Source organism: Ctenocephalides felis, unplaced genomic scaffold (assembly GCF_003426905.1).
Source record: "Ctenocephalides felis isolate EL2017-DRISC unplaced genomic scaffold, ASM342690v1 CF-g0.4_SCAFFOLD_01604, whole genome shotgun sequence".
Taxonomy (NCBI): Eukaryota; Metazoa; Arthropoda; class Insecta; order Siphonaptera; family Pulicidae; genus Ctenocephalides; species Ctenocephalides felis.
In genome coordinates this window covers 10998759-11019351 of record NW_020537758.1, presented here as the reverse complement: position 1 = coordinate 11019351, position 20593 = coordinate 10998759, and the positions used below count along the sequence as shown (strand labels likewise).

General features: G+C 28.2%; 1 pseudogene; it reads right to left on the bottom strand.

Annotated features, from left to right (window-relative positions):
• The window catches only part of LOC113373351, an 82954-nt pseudogene extending 70098 nt beyond the window's left edge, over positions 1–12856 (bottom strand).
• Positions 12857–20593: the final 7737 nt, after the last annotated feature.

Genomic DNA, 20593 nt, shown 5'->3' with positions numbered 1-20593 from the left:
AACTTCAAAGTAAAGAATCTTATATAAACCTGATGCATAAACGCGATTTTTAAATACATTTTCTCTTATGAAAAGCTTCATTCTTCCATATTCTAGATTTACATTATGGATTCCATACAGAATTTGTCATGCAAAATAATATAAATTGCTGCAAAAATAAATTACTATAATTCAAATATGATATGAGAGACATTGCTCATTACGGTTTTTCATCCACGGTTTGTCTTATAAATAGTTAATTATTCTACAATTTTAATGGACTGAGTATGTCTCATCTAGTGTAAAAAACACAAGCATCTTGACTACGAAAAAAGTCTAATCTAACATTTTTCATTATTCGTTAAGTAATGAAAAATATCTTGCGTCGTTCCGTTAATTACTCTTGAGAAATGACCCCATCCGTGGCCCCTAATTTGTACGATGTACCAAGGCGTTCCCTCTGGAATCCGTCAGAAGGCGAAAGCAATGGAAAAAATACGTCAGGCTCATTTTTTCCACAGTTTTTATTTATTTTTGCGAGAGGAGTCTGTTGCATATCACGGCAACAATTTATGTCCGAGCGGGGAATCCGTACCGGCGAGCTCGCCGCTTTTCTTTCTAATTAGTGATAATACATTATTTGTATGGCGCACTTATTCACTTGGAATTGTAAAATGTAAAAAATCTGGATAAGTGACGTGAACAAAACCAGATGGAGCGTTTTTAATATGGAAATTGGATTGTTTTAATTGTAACATGGCAGAAAATAGGAAGCTAATGTATTATGTTTTATAATTTTATTTTGATTTTTGATCGGTCTTGTCTTCTAACTTCAAACTAAAAAATCATATATAAACCTTATGCATAAACTCGATTTTTAAATACATTTTGCTCAGTGTAATTCTATAATTAGTCAATCAGAATATTTCATTATTAATTGGTTCATGTTGCTTGACTTTATGAAAATTCTTTTATTCAAAAAATTATTGACACTATTACTTAGAATTTTTTCTTCAATGTTTCTACGTAAATTCTACAGTATTTACCCTTTTCAGGTAGATAGGAGAAACTAGATAAAATTTACTACAATTCCATGCCAACAATTAATCTTTAGCAATAAATAGAAAATTCGGGACATTTTTTTGTTTTTGTCAAATAACTCACAAATGTTATATGAGAGCACCCTTTTTCAGTTCTACAGGGGAGAAACTAGATAAAATTAGATCGATAGATAGATAGAATTCGATAGATAGATAGAATTCGATCTTTCATACTTTAGCAATAAGTTTGGGATCTTGTTTTGGTTTTGTCATAATCATAAAAATATAGTAGATATCGATTTAATTGCTTTATTGAAAAAAAGTCATTATTATAATATAAATTTTGTGTGAATTGGCATGACCAGGATTGTGATAGTGAAATGATGATAAAGATGATGAATTATATTAAAAAAAAATTATAAGTTCTTTTTGAAACTTTATTATCTTGCTAATTTGAGGACAACTACTGAATTTATTTTTCGAGTTACTTTCATACTTGAAAAACAAATATTATGACCGAAAGATGGAACTAGAACAGAATTTTTAATGTTGATATGAAAATTGGGTTTATTAGTTATTTTTTAGTCAGAAAGTAAGAAGCAATCACTGGATTATATTAAATATAATTTTTTATATGTTTAAAGATTTTTCATAATAAAGTTTATCAAGTAACGTTATTTACACCTTGAGCCACAATATCATTTAAAACAATAAACAAAAAAAATACTCTTTTGTTTCAGATGCAAAATGATGGCGATCAAGGTGTATTATTTGTAATTTCTTTGCAGTTTAAGGTAAGTGATCTTATTTTATATTTTTAATACAGCATACGTTGTGAGTCTTGGTTTGATTCATCATTAGATACTAGAACTGATATTCAAAGAGTTTACACGATACGGTAACACAACCGGCTTCTTATTCATTTTATTAAATTTATTGTATTTATATTAATTGGTACTTCTCAAAAATATGTTTTGTTTAAATTATTTGATATACTGAAGATGAATCAATTCAAAACTCGAAACGTATGCTGTTTTAATAAAGATATTTTTTTATTATGTTTTTATTGTTGGATTGTGTGTATGCAATCAGATCGTATATAAATTTTAATCCCTTTAGCCGTAAAAAATCATATAATTGAAAAAATCATTTATTTGATTTACCAATAGAATAATTTGAAATGAAAAAATAGAAAAAAATAAAAATGTGGACTCTTAAATAAAATACATTTTTAGAACTAGAATTAGAATGAGATGTGTTGAATAAATCAAATTTAATTAATAATATTACATATACTATAAGTTGGTTTAAAAGATATTGATTGAAATTCGCTTTTGGTGAAGGGCACCATTTTTTTCGTTTTTAGTTTTTTTTTAAAAAAAAAAAAATGACAACTTAAATAGCCAATAATCACTGAAGTATTTGATTTTATTTATGGATGATGATTATACCCGTCGATTTCCAAAATTTTGTCACTTTTCCATGACGAGTGTAAACGTCAATCGTTGTTAACTGCTGTAAATTATTTTTTATAAGCAGTAATGATTAAATTATTACAATTATGAAACAAATTTGAAACTAAAATTCTGACTGCAATATACTACTTAAATTAAACTAGTAAAAGTAAAAAAATCCTAAAACAAATCAAGGTCTTTAGTGTTATAAAATTTCAGTACGTTTTATCCTATTACTTAAAATTTTATGTAACAAACAAAACAAAATTCTGTTAAAATTTTTCATTGTCTTTCACACTGTCATTATAAATTTTATACCCGACTTACAATGTAATCAGAGACCCGTTTTACGATTTTTACGACGACTTTCACACTTCTTTATCGCATTTGATTTCCATTGCCGAAAAAAGAACATTCAGAATGCTCTAATTACTATTTTATCCCTTGGAATTCTTCGAGATAATACTAGTCTCGGTAGCTCGCTTCATTTTCAGATACGACGAGCACTTTTATATATTGCCCGGAATGAAAATAATAAAAATACATTAAAAAGGATTTGCCATTTGGAGGACGGAGTCGGGGTAAAAAAATCTTGCAACTTCTGATAACTGTTTGCACTGTCTTTTTATATTTTCTCAAAACTAATTTTGTAGTAGTTCAATAACATAGGGTGTCCCAGAACTCAACATTGTAACGATAGTAAAAAAAATCAGGAAAAAATCTACCACACAGTTTAAAAATTATGCGTTCTTAAGAAAAACCTAAAAATTATATTAGCCGTTACTTTATTGAAAATTCGCCAATAAAAATAATTTAATCTGACTAAAATTGGTTCGAAAAATTTTGGATATTGTTAGATTTTACTAGTTTTGTAGTACAACTTAGCATTGTATATTGCAATATCTTTATCACCTTCATATAAAATTTTTAATTATTTTGAAATGAGTAACTTTCCATATTAGTGTACTAAGCGATAAATTCACAATTAAAAAAAAACTATTTCTTTATATGAGTGTCCAGTTTCTTTCGTATTTTCTCATAACTAATTTTGAAGTACTTCAATAATATAGGGTGTCCCAGAACTCAACATTGTAATGATTGTAAAAAAAAATAGGAAAAAATCTACCACACAGTTTGAAAATTATGCGCTTTTAAGAAAAACTTAAAAATTATACTAGCCACCTATCTCTTCATTAAACTTGTGCCAATAAAAATAATTTAATCCGACTAATATGCGTTTGAAAAATCTTAGTAAATTTTAGATTTTATTCGTTTTGTAGAACAACTTATCATTGTGTATTATAATATCTGTATCAACTTCATATTATATTTTAAATTATTCAGAACTGAGTAACTCATCACATTTGGTATATATATATATATATATATATATATATATATATGGGATTTTACTATGTTGTAAAGTCACAAATCAATTAACTACTATTTCTTTGTTTTTTATTCATATAGAGTAAGTAGTAGCTTGAATTTTGAAATTTTTCATGTGTTTTGCACTTAAAATTAATAATGACATTTCAGAAATTTCTAAACCTATATAGTCGAAACGTACGACACGTGTGGAAAATTTAGCTTTTTGGGAGTATATTATTTTATTTCTATTTTACCCAGTGGTTTTTATCTTTATCTAAGCTACTACCCTGGTACTAGTGACTCCTTTTTTTTACTAAATTAAATCTTTAAATTTCTGGTGTGTTTTGCACTTAAAATTAATACTGGCATTTCAGAAATTTTTGAATCTATAGAGTCAAAACCTACGACGCGAGTGTAAAATTTAGCTTTTTGGGAGCATATTATTTTATTTCTATTTTACCCAGTGGTTTTTATTTTTATCTAAGCTACTACCCTGGCACTAGTGATTCCGTTTTATTCAGATTCCTGGAGCAAATTAAAAAAGCAGGATTGTTAAGCAGAATCCTTAAGACTGAGAGCGTAGAGCATTAACACCGCTACGTGCATAGAAACTAATTACGGAAGCTCGGAAATCGAAATGAAACGTTTTTGGTGATTCAATTTATATTTTCTTAGATAACGAAGTTGAGAAAAATATAATTGAATTGGAAAAAATACTATGGTAATAGATTGATAGTCGCATCGTAGGCTCAACTTTTGATCAGCAATAATGACAGAAAAGTGCAACCGATGTTTCAATTACTAAAACTAAATTCACCAGCATTTTTATTAATATTTAAAACAACAAATCCCATCTGTGCCATAAACTTTCACATCGCCTGGTGGCTGGTGGATGTGACTTCCTGCGATTATTTTGATAGCACCTCTCCCTCCATCATTTTAGATTCAATTTGTTTTGAACAAGTGGGTGGGTTGGATGAATTGGTTAATATAATTATGAGCTGACAAATGGTGACTCTCGGTTGCCTGTATTAACATTGAATTCTGTGAATTCGACACTTTCGACAGAGTGACGAGAGCTCGAATCGCGAGTTGTACCAATAGTTTCAAGTACCAAAACGCTTGGGGGATTTTGCGTTGAAAAAACATACGCACATGTGATGATTGAAATGTGTTATTTGTGTTCAGGCACATGGATTTGGGATGTTTTAATGCATCACAATTTATATAATTTACTAGCTGACCCGGCAAACGTTCTTTTGCTAAGTAAGGTTTATTCAAAACAATTTCTAGAGAATCAAAAATATTATTACTTTAATTGTATAAAGTTGCTTTGTTTGAATGCTATATTATATATAAAAACAATAAACCCCATTAGTTCGTCTATATTTTGACAATACAATCAAACTGAAAGTTTTATACACTTTCCATAGAAAACATGGTTTCAAGTTTTTCAGATTCTTTTTTCATTCTGGATTTTGTGTATAATTGTAAATAATACTACTGAGCTTATAAAAAGTTTTCAAATTTCTGCGAGGAGAGACAGAAAATGTTTTAAGTAATATTTGATGAATTAAAGTAAATTTAATAAAAAGTATTTATGTAGAGCAGGGCGAGGCACAAAGGTTAAATTTGACTTTGAGCAAATATTAATTATATTATAAAAATCAAACCAATTATATCACAACACATGACACATATCAAACAAACAATTATCTGATTACGTTCAGGAAACTGCCTTCTACTTCATCATTGTAGAAATGTGCTTTTTTGATGTCTTTCAAAAATTTGCTATCTAGAAACGGGCAAGTCGCAAAAAGGTTTAAAGCATTTTATAGTTATAAAGGTAATTATAATAATTATAATTTTAAAGGTATTTTACAAAATAATTACATTTTTAACTAATGCTAAAAAACTACCAACGGAAAAAAACACTTTTATTATGGATTTTTAAAGATTACCGTTTGTCTTCCCCGTTACTGTTTACCGTTTTCAAATCAAGGTTATAGCTGGTTATACATTTTTTTCCTCTACTTTCAAATATTGTTGTTAAACAATGCTTAACTTTACTGATTTTTGACACATAGACCTTTTTAACCCCGGACCTTCATATATTACTATCTATTCTTCGATAAATCCTGAGAAATTATAACTGGGAAATTATTCATTATTTGACAAAATGTCCATTAGATCGATACCAAATTTAGGTTTTGAATTTAAATAACATAAATAAAAAATAATATAACCTAGAAAATGTTTTATAAATACCAATGAGTATATAATTATACAAATGAGATCTTTCAGAGCACCGTGTTTGAGAAAAATATGCCAAAAAGTGCATTTTCAAAGAAGTTGATATTTTGAGTTTATAGCAACACTTGAGGCCCGTTTAATAACGTCTTTGTGTACAAATAAAACTACAAACAAAACTACTCACTACAATTTAATCATTATTAAATAATACTCACGTAAAACATTCTATTAAACGTAATTGAACATCATCTGTAAAAAACGTTTGGCATTTCGCGTATTAGCCACCGTCCATTGTTTTATTTAAATTACGATTCTACAAAAAATTTCAAATTAAAAATGTAAAGTTCCTACGCGATTTTGGAATAATATCTCACCTTTCCGACAACCTACAGACTAGCACGGATTTCTCAAGACTAAGATTGGCCAAATCGTTTTAGCCGTTTTCGAGTTTTACCGAATCATTTGATCGAGAGCTTCATTTTTATATGTAAGATAATAACTTATTTACCGAATTTTATCTACTGCTGAACCGCATATTGATGTGTTAGTGTGTGTGTATCATGGGTCTATTTCATATCATCAACAATTCCAAGTAAGTGAATTCCAAACCTACTATACGATCCGACGACCGGGTTGAACCGATCTCACCCGGCCGACGATCCGCCCTCAGGGGATCGTTTAAAATATCCGTATAAAGCCATACATCACCACGTCAGCGGAATGAATTAAAGCGCATCTTCGCAACCCTTAAGCACCCCGTTAATTAGTAAATAATTCATCCCTGTCTCGTTGTAATTAATAACCCCTCCAGGAGGAGAACGGAGAAGATCTCTTGCTCTTACTTGCTTCTCGGAGAATACGTCTCTGAGATCTCTTGATACTTGACGAGAGTCTAAGAAGGATAGTGGTGGAAATCGATAGAAATAGAAATTAATTGATATTTTGGACATTTTTCATCGATATATAGTTAGTATGGAAAATTACATACTTAAAATTAGCTTTTTAGTAACTACTCTTATGATAATTATATAAACAAATCTGGTTGTTGGACACTAAATACGAATGTACGTTCATTTTGTCCAAAGTAATATTGAAATCTTATAACAATTTATTTCCATCTTTCCGAAAGAGAAGTGATAGTAATCTTTCTAAAAATGTGATATACAAATTTTTTGGTAATCTTTCTAAAAATGTGATATACAATTTTTTTGGTTTCTCGAATTATGTTTAGCTTGGTGACAAAATCTTGCAGAAAAGTTGATATCCCAGAACGAATTCCTTATAATTCTTTAGTAACTCAAGTTTATTGAAGGTACGACTTAGGCGACTATGCCTTAACAGTATGAAAAGCATATTATTTCACAAAAAATAGCTCTTTTAATATGATAAATATAAGTTCACTACTTGTTAATCATAAAACGTACTGAAGTAATATTAAATAAACCAAAGGTTTTATTTTTATGTAATTACATTAAATATTATAGCGTTTACTTATATCACGACTTTTTTCACTCTGAATTGTTTGAGACCAAATTTGGTTTTTTCAAAATTAGTAAAAACGTGCAAAATTTTTTGTTCAAATTTTAGCAAAAATTCGTGAATCAATTTCAAAAATTCAAAATTGTTCAATGGCTATTGTTGATTAGTTTTTAGTATAAATTAGTTAAGCCGTTCTTTGTAATTGATTGTTAAAAAAATTGGAGTTTTTTGATTTGATATCTTTATAAATAGTAGGTAATTTAAAATCAAATCTTTGTTGTAATTTGAATTTTGGTGCATTTAATTTATTTATTAAATCGTAAATTATTTGATATATGTTTTATTTTTTTTATTTTAAAAATATTATTTAGTGTAAATATTTTTTTTTATTTATGTTTACGATGAACAATTTTGAAAGTATAGTGATTACAAAAAAAAATCAAGTATTTTCAAATATAATAATTCAATCTTTCAAAATTTGTAGAATATAAAACATGATTTATATATTTAGAAATTATTAATATCACCCTTCAATTTGGTAGCATTTTTTCTTTAAAAAATAAAATTAAACATTATTCTTAAAATATCAAAATCAATACTTTGTTTACAAACTGTATTTTGATGTAACAAAATTTTAGGACATTTTTTATCAATTTAGGTACTGTTAAAAATAATTAAGGTTTTGTTTATAAAATATTACTAAATGAATATTTTATTAAGTTTACTTGGTGTAAATTATAGTGAAAGTCAAATCGGTTAAAATATTGTATCCGCACATACATATATACATTTTTTAAAGTATGCCAAAATGTTAAAGAAACTGAAAAAAATAATTCTCGATTCCTCAAGAATTTTTAAGTTTTACTATAATAAATTAAGATCAAATAATAATTAATGATACTATTAAATCTTTTATAGTCTAATTTTTTAATAGTACAAAATAATAAAAATATGGTTTATATATTCACAAATTAATTAATAAAAGCAGGTCATGGACAAATTTATTGACACTCAAATAATTATTTAAATCGTAAAATTACTCTTAGCAATTAATATCAATCGTAACAGCAATCAGTATTAATTGAGATATAGATCTCTGGGTTTTGCTTAGCAAATGATCGTTAGGATACGATATTTATAAAATTTGAATATATAAAATTTAATTGAAACCCTTGAGATAAAAAGAAAAATTAAAATATTCTAGATAATATCAACGGATCCATTTAACTTTCAAGTAAAATTTTCGAAAAAAAAAATCTAATGACGTTTCTTTAAATTTTATATACCAAAAATCATCAAATTAATATGTATTTAATGTTTTATATTTATTTGCAATTATTTAAGATTATTCTCAACACTATAGGTGTAAATTCAAGGCAATGTCTAAACGCGTCGACGGAGTTAATGAGATTCCATTGTCCGGATTTTGCTCCCTGGATTTTAATCAGTGTCTTAAATGTTACGAACATCATGAGCAGATTAATATTTTAACAATTACTTGAACTTATAATTTATTCGATTTTACAACACCTTCAACTGATCTTCTTGCGCGCCTAATATTAAAAGAAAATCAATTTTATACGATCATTTTTTTAAAAGAAATATTTATATAGATAGTCCTACAAATTTAACAAGTTAAATTTATTATCTTACCTGTGTGTATGTAGGTATGTTTCTTCATATCCGACTTTTGATGAAATCTCTTCCCACAATACTGGCAAGGATAAGGCCTTGTGTCCGAATGTATTAGTAAATGAGTGCTCAATGTGGAAGATCTTTTGAAAGCTTTGCCACACTGTTTGCACTCAAAAACTTTTTCTACATTATGTACAGCCCTGAAATAATAATAGTAATATATTAAATTGATATAGTAAAAACCAGCTTTTTTAGAAAATTATGAAATTTGAAAACCGTTTTTTTAGTAACAAATATCAAACGCCAGATTTGTGAACATTGTTGTAAATCGATAGACGCATGCAAAAATTATGCATTAAAAACTTATAATCAGAGTAACTAATATTTCTTTGTTCTAATAAATTGCACTAGTATTATGCTGAATAAAATTAAACAGTAACAAATTTTGATCAAAACTGCTTTTAATCATTGAAAGCTTTGTTAATTTATTTTTGTCCCAATTACTGTACAGAATATTCAAGCAAGATTTTTTTTATAAAAAGTCGACCCTGGTTTTCTGGGAAATTACTATTTAAAAACCTCTTTTCTGGAAAAATACTGTAGGATAATCGGTTTCCTTAAATGTCACGTTTTTTTAATAAACCCTATTTAACGACTTCAGCTGTAAGATTTGTAGATTTAAAAATTAATTATTAATAAAAATAAATAGTAAATACTACTTTAAATCATTCGAAATTCTCTGTTAAAATTTTTGTTTCAATTACTATACAATAAATATTACAGTAAAATATTTTATAAACTAGTGGTGCATATGGCATCGAGTCTTAAGGCAAATTGCTGGAACTTCCCGAACCGTAATGAAATATTCGAGAAATTTTAAACGTTTTCAAATATATTATTACAAATACTGTAACATTCATTATTTTTATCTGAGCTATCTTGTTATATCTGAGCAAATCAAATGTAAATCATAAATCAATTTATCTCCAGAACATTAACAATCGTCATTTAAAAACAGTTGCCTAATTTACACAAAATTGAAATAGTTGCCTAATTTACACAAAATTGAAAAAGTGCTCCCGTATAGTCACAGTCTAAACTAAACTAAACAGCATTTATAAATAATTTTCTGCTTCATTTTCACTTATACTGTGCTTAGCCTGGCGGCATTTTCACATTTTTCAATAGTATTCACAAAATTCAGTACATAAACAGTCTAAACGCACTTGGGTAAACATTTGTACCAGAGTGGCGCTTAGACTGTGCTTAGCCTGGGTCATTTTTTTAATTTTTAATCAAAAATTACAAAAATATTTTATGGAAAATAAAAAAAAAGTAATATTTTTTTATCCTCAAAAGCAATTGTTTTGTCAATTCAAGCAGAAAGTTTTTTTAGATCATTCAAATCGGACGCTTAGTTCACTCAAAAAATGCATTTTTTGCACATTTAGCTCTGTATCTCCGAAACCTCAGGGCCTGCCTTTGCCAAAAATTAATCACCACTTCTCCATTACGTCATTACGAATTGAATATTTTCTTTTTATCATTCAAATCCGATGCTCCAATCTCTCAAAAAATCGATTTATATTTTCTGCACTTTTGCAACGTATTTCCTGAACCTGACTGTGCCAAAAACTAATCAGCACATCTCCCTATCAATAGGAATCGAATGTTTTTTGAACCATTCAAATCGGTTGATCCGTGCGCCCGGAAACGTGGACGAAAAAATGCGGACATACAAAACACATACACACATCCATTTTTCTTGAGGTATGCCAAAATGTTCAGAAACCTTCAAAACGTCGAGAAATGCAAAAATTTTCATTTTCGATTTTCCGCCCATTACTATAACTACCCTACGGGAAGTTAATATTCTAAACAGGTTTTGTGGAAAATTTCTAAATGAAAACTGGTTTCTGAAAATATTCTATTTGAAAACGGGCTTTCTAAAATATCTGTTTTTGTATGTACCCTGTTTTTATATTTCGGCTGCAGGGATTTTAAAGAAACAAAATTAAGAAATTCTAAAATCGGTTTTTTGGTAGAAAATGACGGTTTTCAATATATGAATGACACTTTAAAAAATAGAAAATGGCAAATGTAGCTAAATGCACCAAATTGATTTTTTGTTCTCATTATACACGCATTTTTTATGAAAACCTGTTAAAACCGGTTTGAAAAAATACTATTCAAAAAACGGTTTCCTAAAATGTCTTATTTAAGGTATGCCAGAATGTTCAGAAACCTCTGAAACGTAAAGATATATAAAAATTTTCATTTTCGATTTTTTGCGATTACTATAACTTGCCCTACGGGAAGTAAAAAAATTGAAAATGACAAATGTAGCTAAATGCACCAGATTGATTTTTAGTTCTCATTTTTTTATGGAAACCTGAAACCGGTTTTTTCCAAAACCGGTTTTGGAAAAATACTATTTGAAACCCGGTATCCTAAAATGTGTCTATTACTACCTACCTGTGTTGACTAAGACTGATCTCGTGTCCGAACGTCTTATTGCACAATTCGCAAGCAAATGGTCTCTTTCCATTATGCGATCTCCTGGCATGCACTTCTAGCCCATGAGGCGTTGAAAACATCTTCTCGCATTTAACACACGAATACACGTCCCCAAGGGGCATGACTCCGCCCGGCCTCATCAATAGATGATGATGATGATGGTGAGGGTGCATGTGGCCGGCTCCCATTTGATTTGCCATCAGATGATGCCTAAGACGAAAGAGTTCTTCGGGAGAATGCGAATTATAATGGTGTGTTGACCCTTGGGCATTCGCGTGAAGGGCTGCTGCAGTCGCAGCCTGCATCGCACTTAGGTACAAAGATGCAGGTGTCGGTATTTGGAATCGTTCCTGGTTATCTTTTATCAGACCTGGTGCTGGGTATGCTCCTGGATGGAAAAACGTAGGCGGTCTTGGTAAAAACCCGTTGGTTTGACCTTCTCTGATCAACTCTGCGAATGGTAAATGTGGGTACAAAAATGATCTACTGACTGAAAGTGTGTCGTTTGCTGGTGATCGCCTTGGGAGATCTGGACGTAACAAGGCGCTTACTGAGAAAGTTTCTGAACGTTTTGTTGTGGAGATTTTGATATTTCTGTGACGGATTCTGGGATAGGTGATGGTGTGTCTGTATGTCTCGGAGGAGGTGGTGAATCGACTTCTAATTCCGGTGATGTTGTACAAGAACGTATTGAACGACAATTCGAAGACTTGTCTTCCCAATTCCTGTCTTCACTATACCGGTTTGGTGATGGTGATCCATTTCTCAAATCATCATTGTTTATGTGACTACTCGAAATTTCTGTTACATCACGTATAGTTAATTCCGGGCGATTCGGTAAATACTTTGGATACAAATTATTATTATGGTGAGTTATTTCATCATCTTCATCATCCGTATTAGTTTTATCCACGGCCATAAGTCTGCTGATCCCGAATTTGATTTGTTCTGGAAAAATAAAATAATACCATTTGTTTAAACTGAGTATTTATAAATGCGGGTAATTTAGATGCCGAGGTAATAACAATATAAATGTTGCCTCCGTTTCGGCACACTATAATCATTTATGGAACGATATTGGACATTTTTTCTATACATCAAATAACATTTACTTTTTATTCCATACATCATAATTTGTTTACATTGTTGAAAACTAGATAAATTTTACTAAAATCTAGTGAAAACTAGATATATTTTTCAAAGCAATTACAATGCATTAATTATTACAGACACACACACATACATCCATTTTTTCTAAGGTACGCCAAAATATTCAGAAACCTTTGAAACGTAAAGATATATTAGGTTGTCAAATATCTCCCTTCCGCTTTTTTGCTCTTGGTTTATAATACAAAAAGGCGGAAGGGAGATATTTGACAACCTATTATAAAAATTTTCATTTTCGATTTTTTGCGATTACTATAACTTACCCTACGGGAAGTTAACTAGTGGTGTGTATGGCATCGTGCCTTAAGGCAAATTGCTGGAACTTCCCGTACCGTAACGAAATGTTCAAGGAAAATTAAATGTTTTCAAATAGATTATTATAGATAAATACTGTAATATTGTCTAACATTTATAAAAATTATATAAACTGAATTGCAAAATTGAAAATATTTGTTTAAAGTATATTAGAACTTTAGTAAGAATTACAACTAAAATCTGAATTATTTTCAATATATAAAAAAAAATATTTTTTGAAAAAAAAAAGTTTTTTTGAAACAAATTTTTTTCTACAAAAGCAATTATTTTGTTTTTGTAAACAAGTAGAAAGTTTTTTGAATCATTCATTATAGTGTTATTAACACTTGAATATTGAAATTTTGAACAAATCGTACTTTAATTACAGACTTTAGTATTTTCATCATATGCAATTAATGGATATTAGTCGTTTTCTTAACTTTTTTTTTAAAATAACATTTAATTTTTATTCAAGGCAATATAATTTGTTTACATTATTGAAAACTAGATAAATTTACTAAAATCCAGTGAAAGCTGTTATATACACCTTAATATAGAAATTATGAAGAAACTTTTAATTTTCTTTCAGGACATTATAATTTATTTACATTTTTGGAAACTAGATGAAAATTACTAAAATCTAGCAAAAATTGTTACATACACTAGGATATTAAAATTTGAACAAATCGTAGTTGAAATATCTTAAATAATATAAATCTTAAATTTTCTTCAAATAACTTTTAATTTCGTTCCAGGATTTTATAATTTTTTATACTAGTAAAAACTAGATAAAATTTACTAAAATATAGTGAAAACTGTTTTATATGTTGTATATTGAAATTTTAAGTAATTCGTAGTTGTAATGCGGACTTTAGTATTTCCATAATTTGCAATATATAGATTTAGTTTATTTTTTTACTTTTCTTCAAATAACTTTTAATTTTCTTTCACGACATTATAATTTTTATATAGATATATAAATTGAAAAAAAATGAGCTTAGATTTTTTTCCGATTTCATTTGTTCTGAAATAATAAAATAATACCATATGTTTACACTGAATATTTATAGATGAGGGTAATTTAGACGCCGAGAGGTAATAACAATATAAATGTTGCCCCCGTTTCGGCACACAATAATCATTTATAGAACTGGAACGAATTTATTAGCAGGGGTGTGACTTTTGTTCCATATTGTATATTGAAGTTTATAAATCAAGGCGTATTATTTGTCACATGTTTACGATTTGCACTTCATTGCACATGTGGGCACTACAATGATACGGCAAGTGTTGATTTGTTATTCGAATGCATTTGGGAAGAACCACATATGCGAAATATTATGATATAATTAGAAATGAATAATAATTCGGGAAAAAGAATCCCTATATATTTTTATTTGTATTATGAGGCAAATAAATATTTACAATAACAATTTTCCAATTGTGGAAAAAACCTATGACAATTTGTTGGCAAGGTGCATTTATTTACACAGATGCATTGAGAGCGTTATGTAAATTAGGCAAAAATGTTATTTGTTATTTACACACTTTATATATATATATATATATATATATATATATATATATATATATATATATATAAATATATATATATATATATAAATTTATTTATTTTATATATATATATATATATATATTAATTAGAAAAATTAATTAGACAATGGTAATACCATAATTATAATTATCACTTCTAAATTACTTATTTTTTATGTTTATTTTTGTATTTTATTTTATCACTTGCATTTTCTATATTTATTTCAAAATAATATTTTTATCATTTTTTATCTATTTATATAATATAGTATAGCGATTTGTCGCAGATTTTTAATACAGCCGTTTAATATAATATGTTACAGAATTTTAATAATATTGTTGTAACTTAATTAAAAAAATCTTGTAAAATTACTTATTTTATAATTTTTAATGCCATTAATTACTGTTTATATTTTCATATAAAATTTTTTTGAAGAATGCTATTCATTAAAAAAGAGCACACTCACTGAACTCAAATGCTCATCCTCATCTTTGATGCTAAAATTCCCATCAATTTTGTTAAAGAATGTATATATTGTCATATAGAGAATTATTTGAAATATTATTAGCTATTCAACGCCATTTATCATTTATTCAGTTCTCTTGAAAAATTTTCTGCAAAATGCAATTTTGTAAGCGCTGAACTTACTTATTGATGGAATAGTGGGTGAAATCCAATGAAATGAATATCTTCATTTTTAATGCTAAAATTCTCGTAAATATTGTCAAAAAAATTATATATCATTGTATACAAATTCGAAGTAAAATTTATTATGCATTTAACGCCATTAATTACTTTTCACACCTTCATATAATTTTTTTCAAATAAAATTAGTAAAAAATCTGTTGAACGTCGTATGCAATAAAATGTATGACTTTTGCAAAATGTCGTTTATGATTTGAATAGGCTTATTTTTAACTGTTTTAAATAAATTTTTTATAATATTTTATCTGCTCTCATAACCATATTTTATTGATAGAAGTTTCGGAAGTTTTTGATAAAATAATTGTAGCATTATAATTTTAAACTAAATTTTGATAAAATGATTGTAATTTTTTGACATAAAATAAAACTTGATAAAATTAGTTACAATCTAGTTAAAACTGTTTTATACACCTTAATATAGAAATTATGAAGAAATCGTACTTGAATTACAGAATTTAATAAGATAAAATTTACTAAAATCTATCAAAAATTGTTATATACACCTTTATATAGAAATTAAGAAGAAATCGTACTTGAATTACGAACTTTAGTATTTCCATCATATGCAATTAATGGATATTAGTCGTTTTTTTACTTTTTTTTAAATAACATATTAGTTCGGGCATTATAATTTGTTCACATTGATGAAAACTAGATAAAATTTACTAAAATCTAGTGAAAACTATTATATACACTTGGATATTGAAATTATGAAGAAATCATACTCGAATTACGGACTTTGAAATTTTCATAATGTTCACAACATTTTTTACTTTTATTCAAATAACTTTTAATTTTTTTTCAAGGCATTATAATCTATTTACTCTTTTTATCTAGTTATTACACTAGTAAGTTTTTTAAATCAAATTAGCAAAAAATCTAGATCTCAATCTACGGTGTTTAGATAAATACATAAATAATCCATTACTTGAATACGGCCTACATTTAGGTTTCTGTACTACAAACATAAAATGCGGAAAATTAATCAAAGACACAAAATCCCGAAACACTCCACGGAAAAACATCCAATTTTAAAATTCCCAATTACCCCCGAATCAGGTGTTTTCTTTATCCTTTTCGATGGATTTAAACCCGACATACGTTAATATTTTTCTATCGAAACCAATCATCAATTCGCGGCTGGCTTTTCTTTTACAATCGCCCTTTGTTGTATTACTCCTGACGATTTTTTTTCACGCCTTTTTCGCCCCGAACTTTGCTCGAACGAACAGTAACATGTTAATTACAGGGGCTGGATTTTCAGACCCTTCTCGCTCTCAATTCATCCCGATTATTATTACCTAAGGGATGAAGACTTACACCCTAGCCTTGTGATTGAGAAAAATGATAATCGACACAGAGGAAAAATATAAACTATAGATATATAAACTATAATCTTATATATAAAAATGGAGCTCTCTTTCAAATGTCTAAGTAAAACTCGAAAACTATATACGCTAAACCGATTTGGCCAGTCTTAGTCTTAAAAAATTCGTGCAAATCCAGAGAAAGTCCAATCCGCAAATATCCAGAGAAATTATTTCAAATCCGCGTAGAAACTTTACATTTTTAATTTGAAAATTTTTGTAGGAGCATAATCTAAATAAAACAATGGACGGTTGCTAATTCGTCAAATGTCAAACGTTTTTGACAGAATGATGTTCAATTACGTTCAATAGGATATTTACGTGAATATTATTTAATTATGATAAAACATTTTCTAGGTTATATTATTTTTTATTTATGTTATTTAAATTCAGAACCTAAATTTGGTATCGATCAAATGGACATTTTGTCGAACAACATTTTCCCAGTTATAATTTCCCAGAATTTATCGAAGAATATGGTATATATGAAGGTCTGGGGTTAAAAAGGTCCATCGCCGATGTGTCAAAAACCAGTAAAGTTAAGCATTGTTTAAGAACAATATTTGAAATTAGAGGAAAAAATGTATAACCAGCTATAACCTTGATTTAAAAATGGTAATCTTTGAAATGGGGAGATTAACGGTAATCTTTGAAAATCCATAATGAAAGTATTTTCTTCTGTTGCTAGTTTTTTAACATTAGGTAAAAATGTAATTATTTTGTATAATACCTTCAAAATAATAATAAGGCTTTAAACATTTCTGCCACCTGCCCGTTTCAAGTAACAACATAATTTTCAAATAACACATTTTTGAAAGACATCAAAAAAGCACACTCTACAAAAATGAAGTAGAAGGCAGTTTACTGAACGTAGTCAGATAATTGTTTGTTTGATATGTGTTATTTGTTGTGATATATTTGTTATGATTTTCACATTATAGTTTATATTTGCTCAAAGTCAATTGGACCTTTGTGCCTTGCCCTGCTCTACATATATACTTTTTCTTAAATTTACTTTATTAATCGAATGTTTACTTGAAACTTTTTAAAAAGCATGTCAAAGAAAAATACTTAATTCATTTTCTTCTATCTCTCCTCGCAGAAATTTAAAAATTTTGTTTAAGCTCGGTAGTATTATTTACAATTATACTACAAAATGCAGAATCCAAAAAGAATCTGAAAAACTTGAAACGTAATCAATAAGTCGAAAGACTAAAAAAGACTTGGATTGGATTATATCGTGTTTTCTATAGAAAGTGTATAAAACTTTTATAATACCTCATTTTATACAGCATTCTAACAACACATCCTTATACACGAAAAGTATTAATATTTTTGATTCTCTAGAAATTTTTAGAATATACCTTACTTAGCAAAACAACGTTTGCCGGGTCAGCTAGTTCATAATATATATGATATAATGTAGTACGAGTAAAATAGATACTGACTAGAATCTATATAGATCAATGTTTTAAACCAAAGAAAGTGATAATAAAATTTTAATACAAATTTTAATTTTGAGTCAATTATTTCTAAATCTCCAAATAAATAATAATCAATTACTATCTTGTTCATCATCATCCCCATCTAGTTTCAGTTTTATTTCATCGTCGGATATTTGTATTATCCTACTACGTAGAGTCAGTATATTTGGCTCCCTTCGAGGCTAAACGCGGCCGCAAGGGATGATGTTTTAGGGATGAATGGATACAGTTTCACACGCCGGTGTCGAATTGAAGGAACAACTGGGTAAGGGCAAAGGGAAAGGGACAGAAGGGAACGATTCGTTGCGCATTTTGACGATTTTGTTTTGGCAAGCGATGGGGATAAATCGGAGGCGAGGTATAGAGGTGTATAGAGGCGTCAAGTGAATCGACACCTGTTGGGGAGAGATGAAATTTGGGAACGATTTAGATTTTTTTATTTGTTTAATACTGTTAATTATAAACTGTCATATAGCATTGTCAAAGTATCTACTCTAAATTAATAATGCGTACTCAATTTCGAATTAACAATTTTATTACCTTTAGTTTTTTGTAACATTTTAGTAATATTTGGTAACATTTGTTTTAATATTATATTAATAAAAAATAAACTTATACAATATTTTTTCGTTAATAATTTATAAATTTCGGTATATTGTAATGCATAATGCACAATAGTATTTTTATTAGTTTTTCTGTTTTAACGGCACTCATTCATATTTTACCAATTATCGAATGATTTTTAAATTCAGTATCAACCATTATATTACACACATTGTAGTAATATATATTAAAGTAAATAATTCTTTTCAAATATTTATTTTAGTAATGCATCGAGCATATTTTTTTCCATTTTACGGGGGACAGGCGCACACATCTCCTTTGCAATTAATTCCTGTTCTTTCATGTCGACTGCAATCATAAGCACAAATAGCACTTTCTAATTTAGCATCTATAACTTCTTTGCAACCTATGTTTTTGGTTTTAAGCACACTCATTATGGTAGTTTTTGGAAGTTTTCCATCAGTTCTAGCAGGTGCTGAACATAAAAATGCGTTATATAAAATATATGCTTATAAAGTAATACAAAGTGTAGTTAGTATAATTAAAAATCTATAATTTGTTGATTGTTTTCAATTATTATGTGTATTATAAAAGCTCACTTTCTTTAGTTACTTTGTCCATAACCATTCTTATTTTAGACAAATTCCCCTGTTCTCGAGTATTTCTTAATTTCTGCGGAAGTTTCTTGAATTGCAACAAATGCAATTAAAACTACTAAAACCGTCACATTTATTAATATTTGCTTCATTTTTAATCAAATGTCGTTTAGACAATAAATGTTAGTAAAAAAATATTTTGGGTTGCTGAATATGATGGATAAGCCCATTGGGCTATGTATATATACTCTTTGTATATTTTTGTTTTTGTTTCTTTAAATACATAGTTACAAATATATGCAACATTATGAAATAAAAACTGTGCTTGAAATACGAAGGACAATTTGGAAATATTCAGTGCAATAATATTTATGTAAATACTGAGACATCTACATATATGTATATTCCACATATACCTAATTATATTTTTATTTATTTATTTTCACTTTATTTACGATCTATATTGCGAAAACCTTTTTATATTTGGAAGGCCAAATGCTGTCCTTGTCTAGTAGTGACATATTTTGACCATACTTAACATTATTTTTGACTTTATATTCTTTTAGCAGTTGCCACGAAATTTTTAGCAATGTCCAGAAAATACTATTTTCGTTTGTATTTATATTTGATATCTATAACTTCAAGTGCAAAATTTATATCATACTGCTTGATACCGGGTTGGCCGATGTCCAGGATATAATTAGGAATTGTTATTCCTCATTTTTAACCTTCATTCAACATTTATTTTTGTCAAAAATTTTATACAAATGAGAGCGATTTAACAAAGTGACCCTCTCTGAAACTTCAAATAGATTTCGGTCAGTTTGAGAGTGAATTTCAGTTGATTGAAGATTTTCGATTGATAGGCCCAAGATAGTTTTGCTTGAGGATAATCGTCTATCGCAAACCCTTATAAAGGGTTATTGATGATACATATTCTATTTTGGAAACCTTAGACTTAGACCTTAATGACTTGGTATAAATTTAATCAACGGTATAAAATCCATACATTTACTATCTCATTTGTTTAACAATAATTACGTAACCACATATAAAAATTATGAATTAATTTTGTTTATCATAATCTATAATATAATTTAGAACTGCTTGTGAGTAAATCGAGTTATATCTAA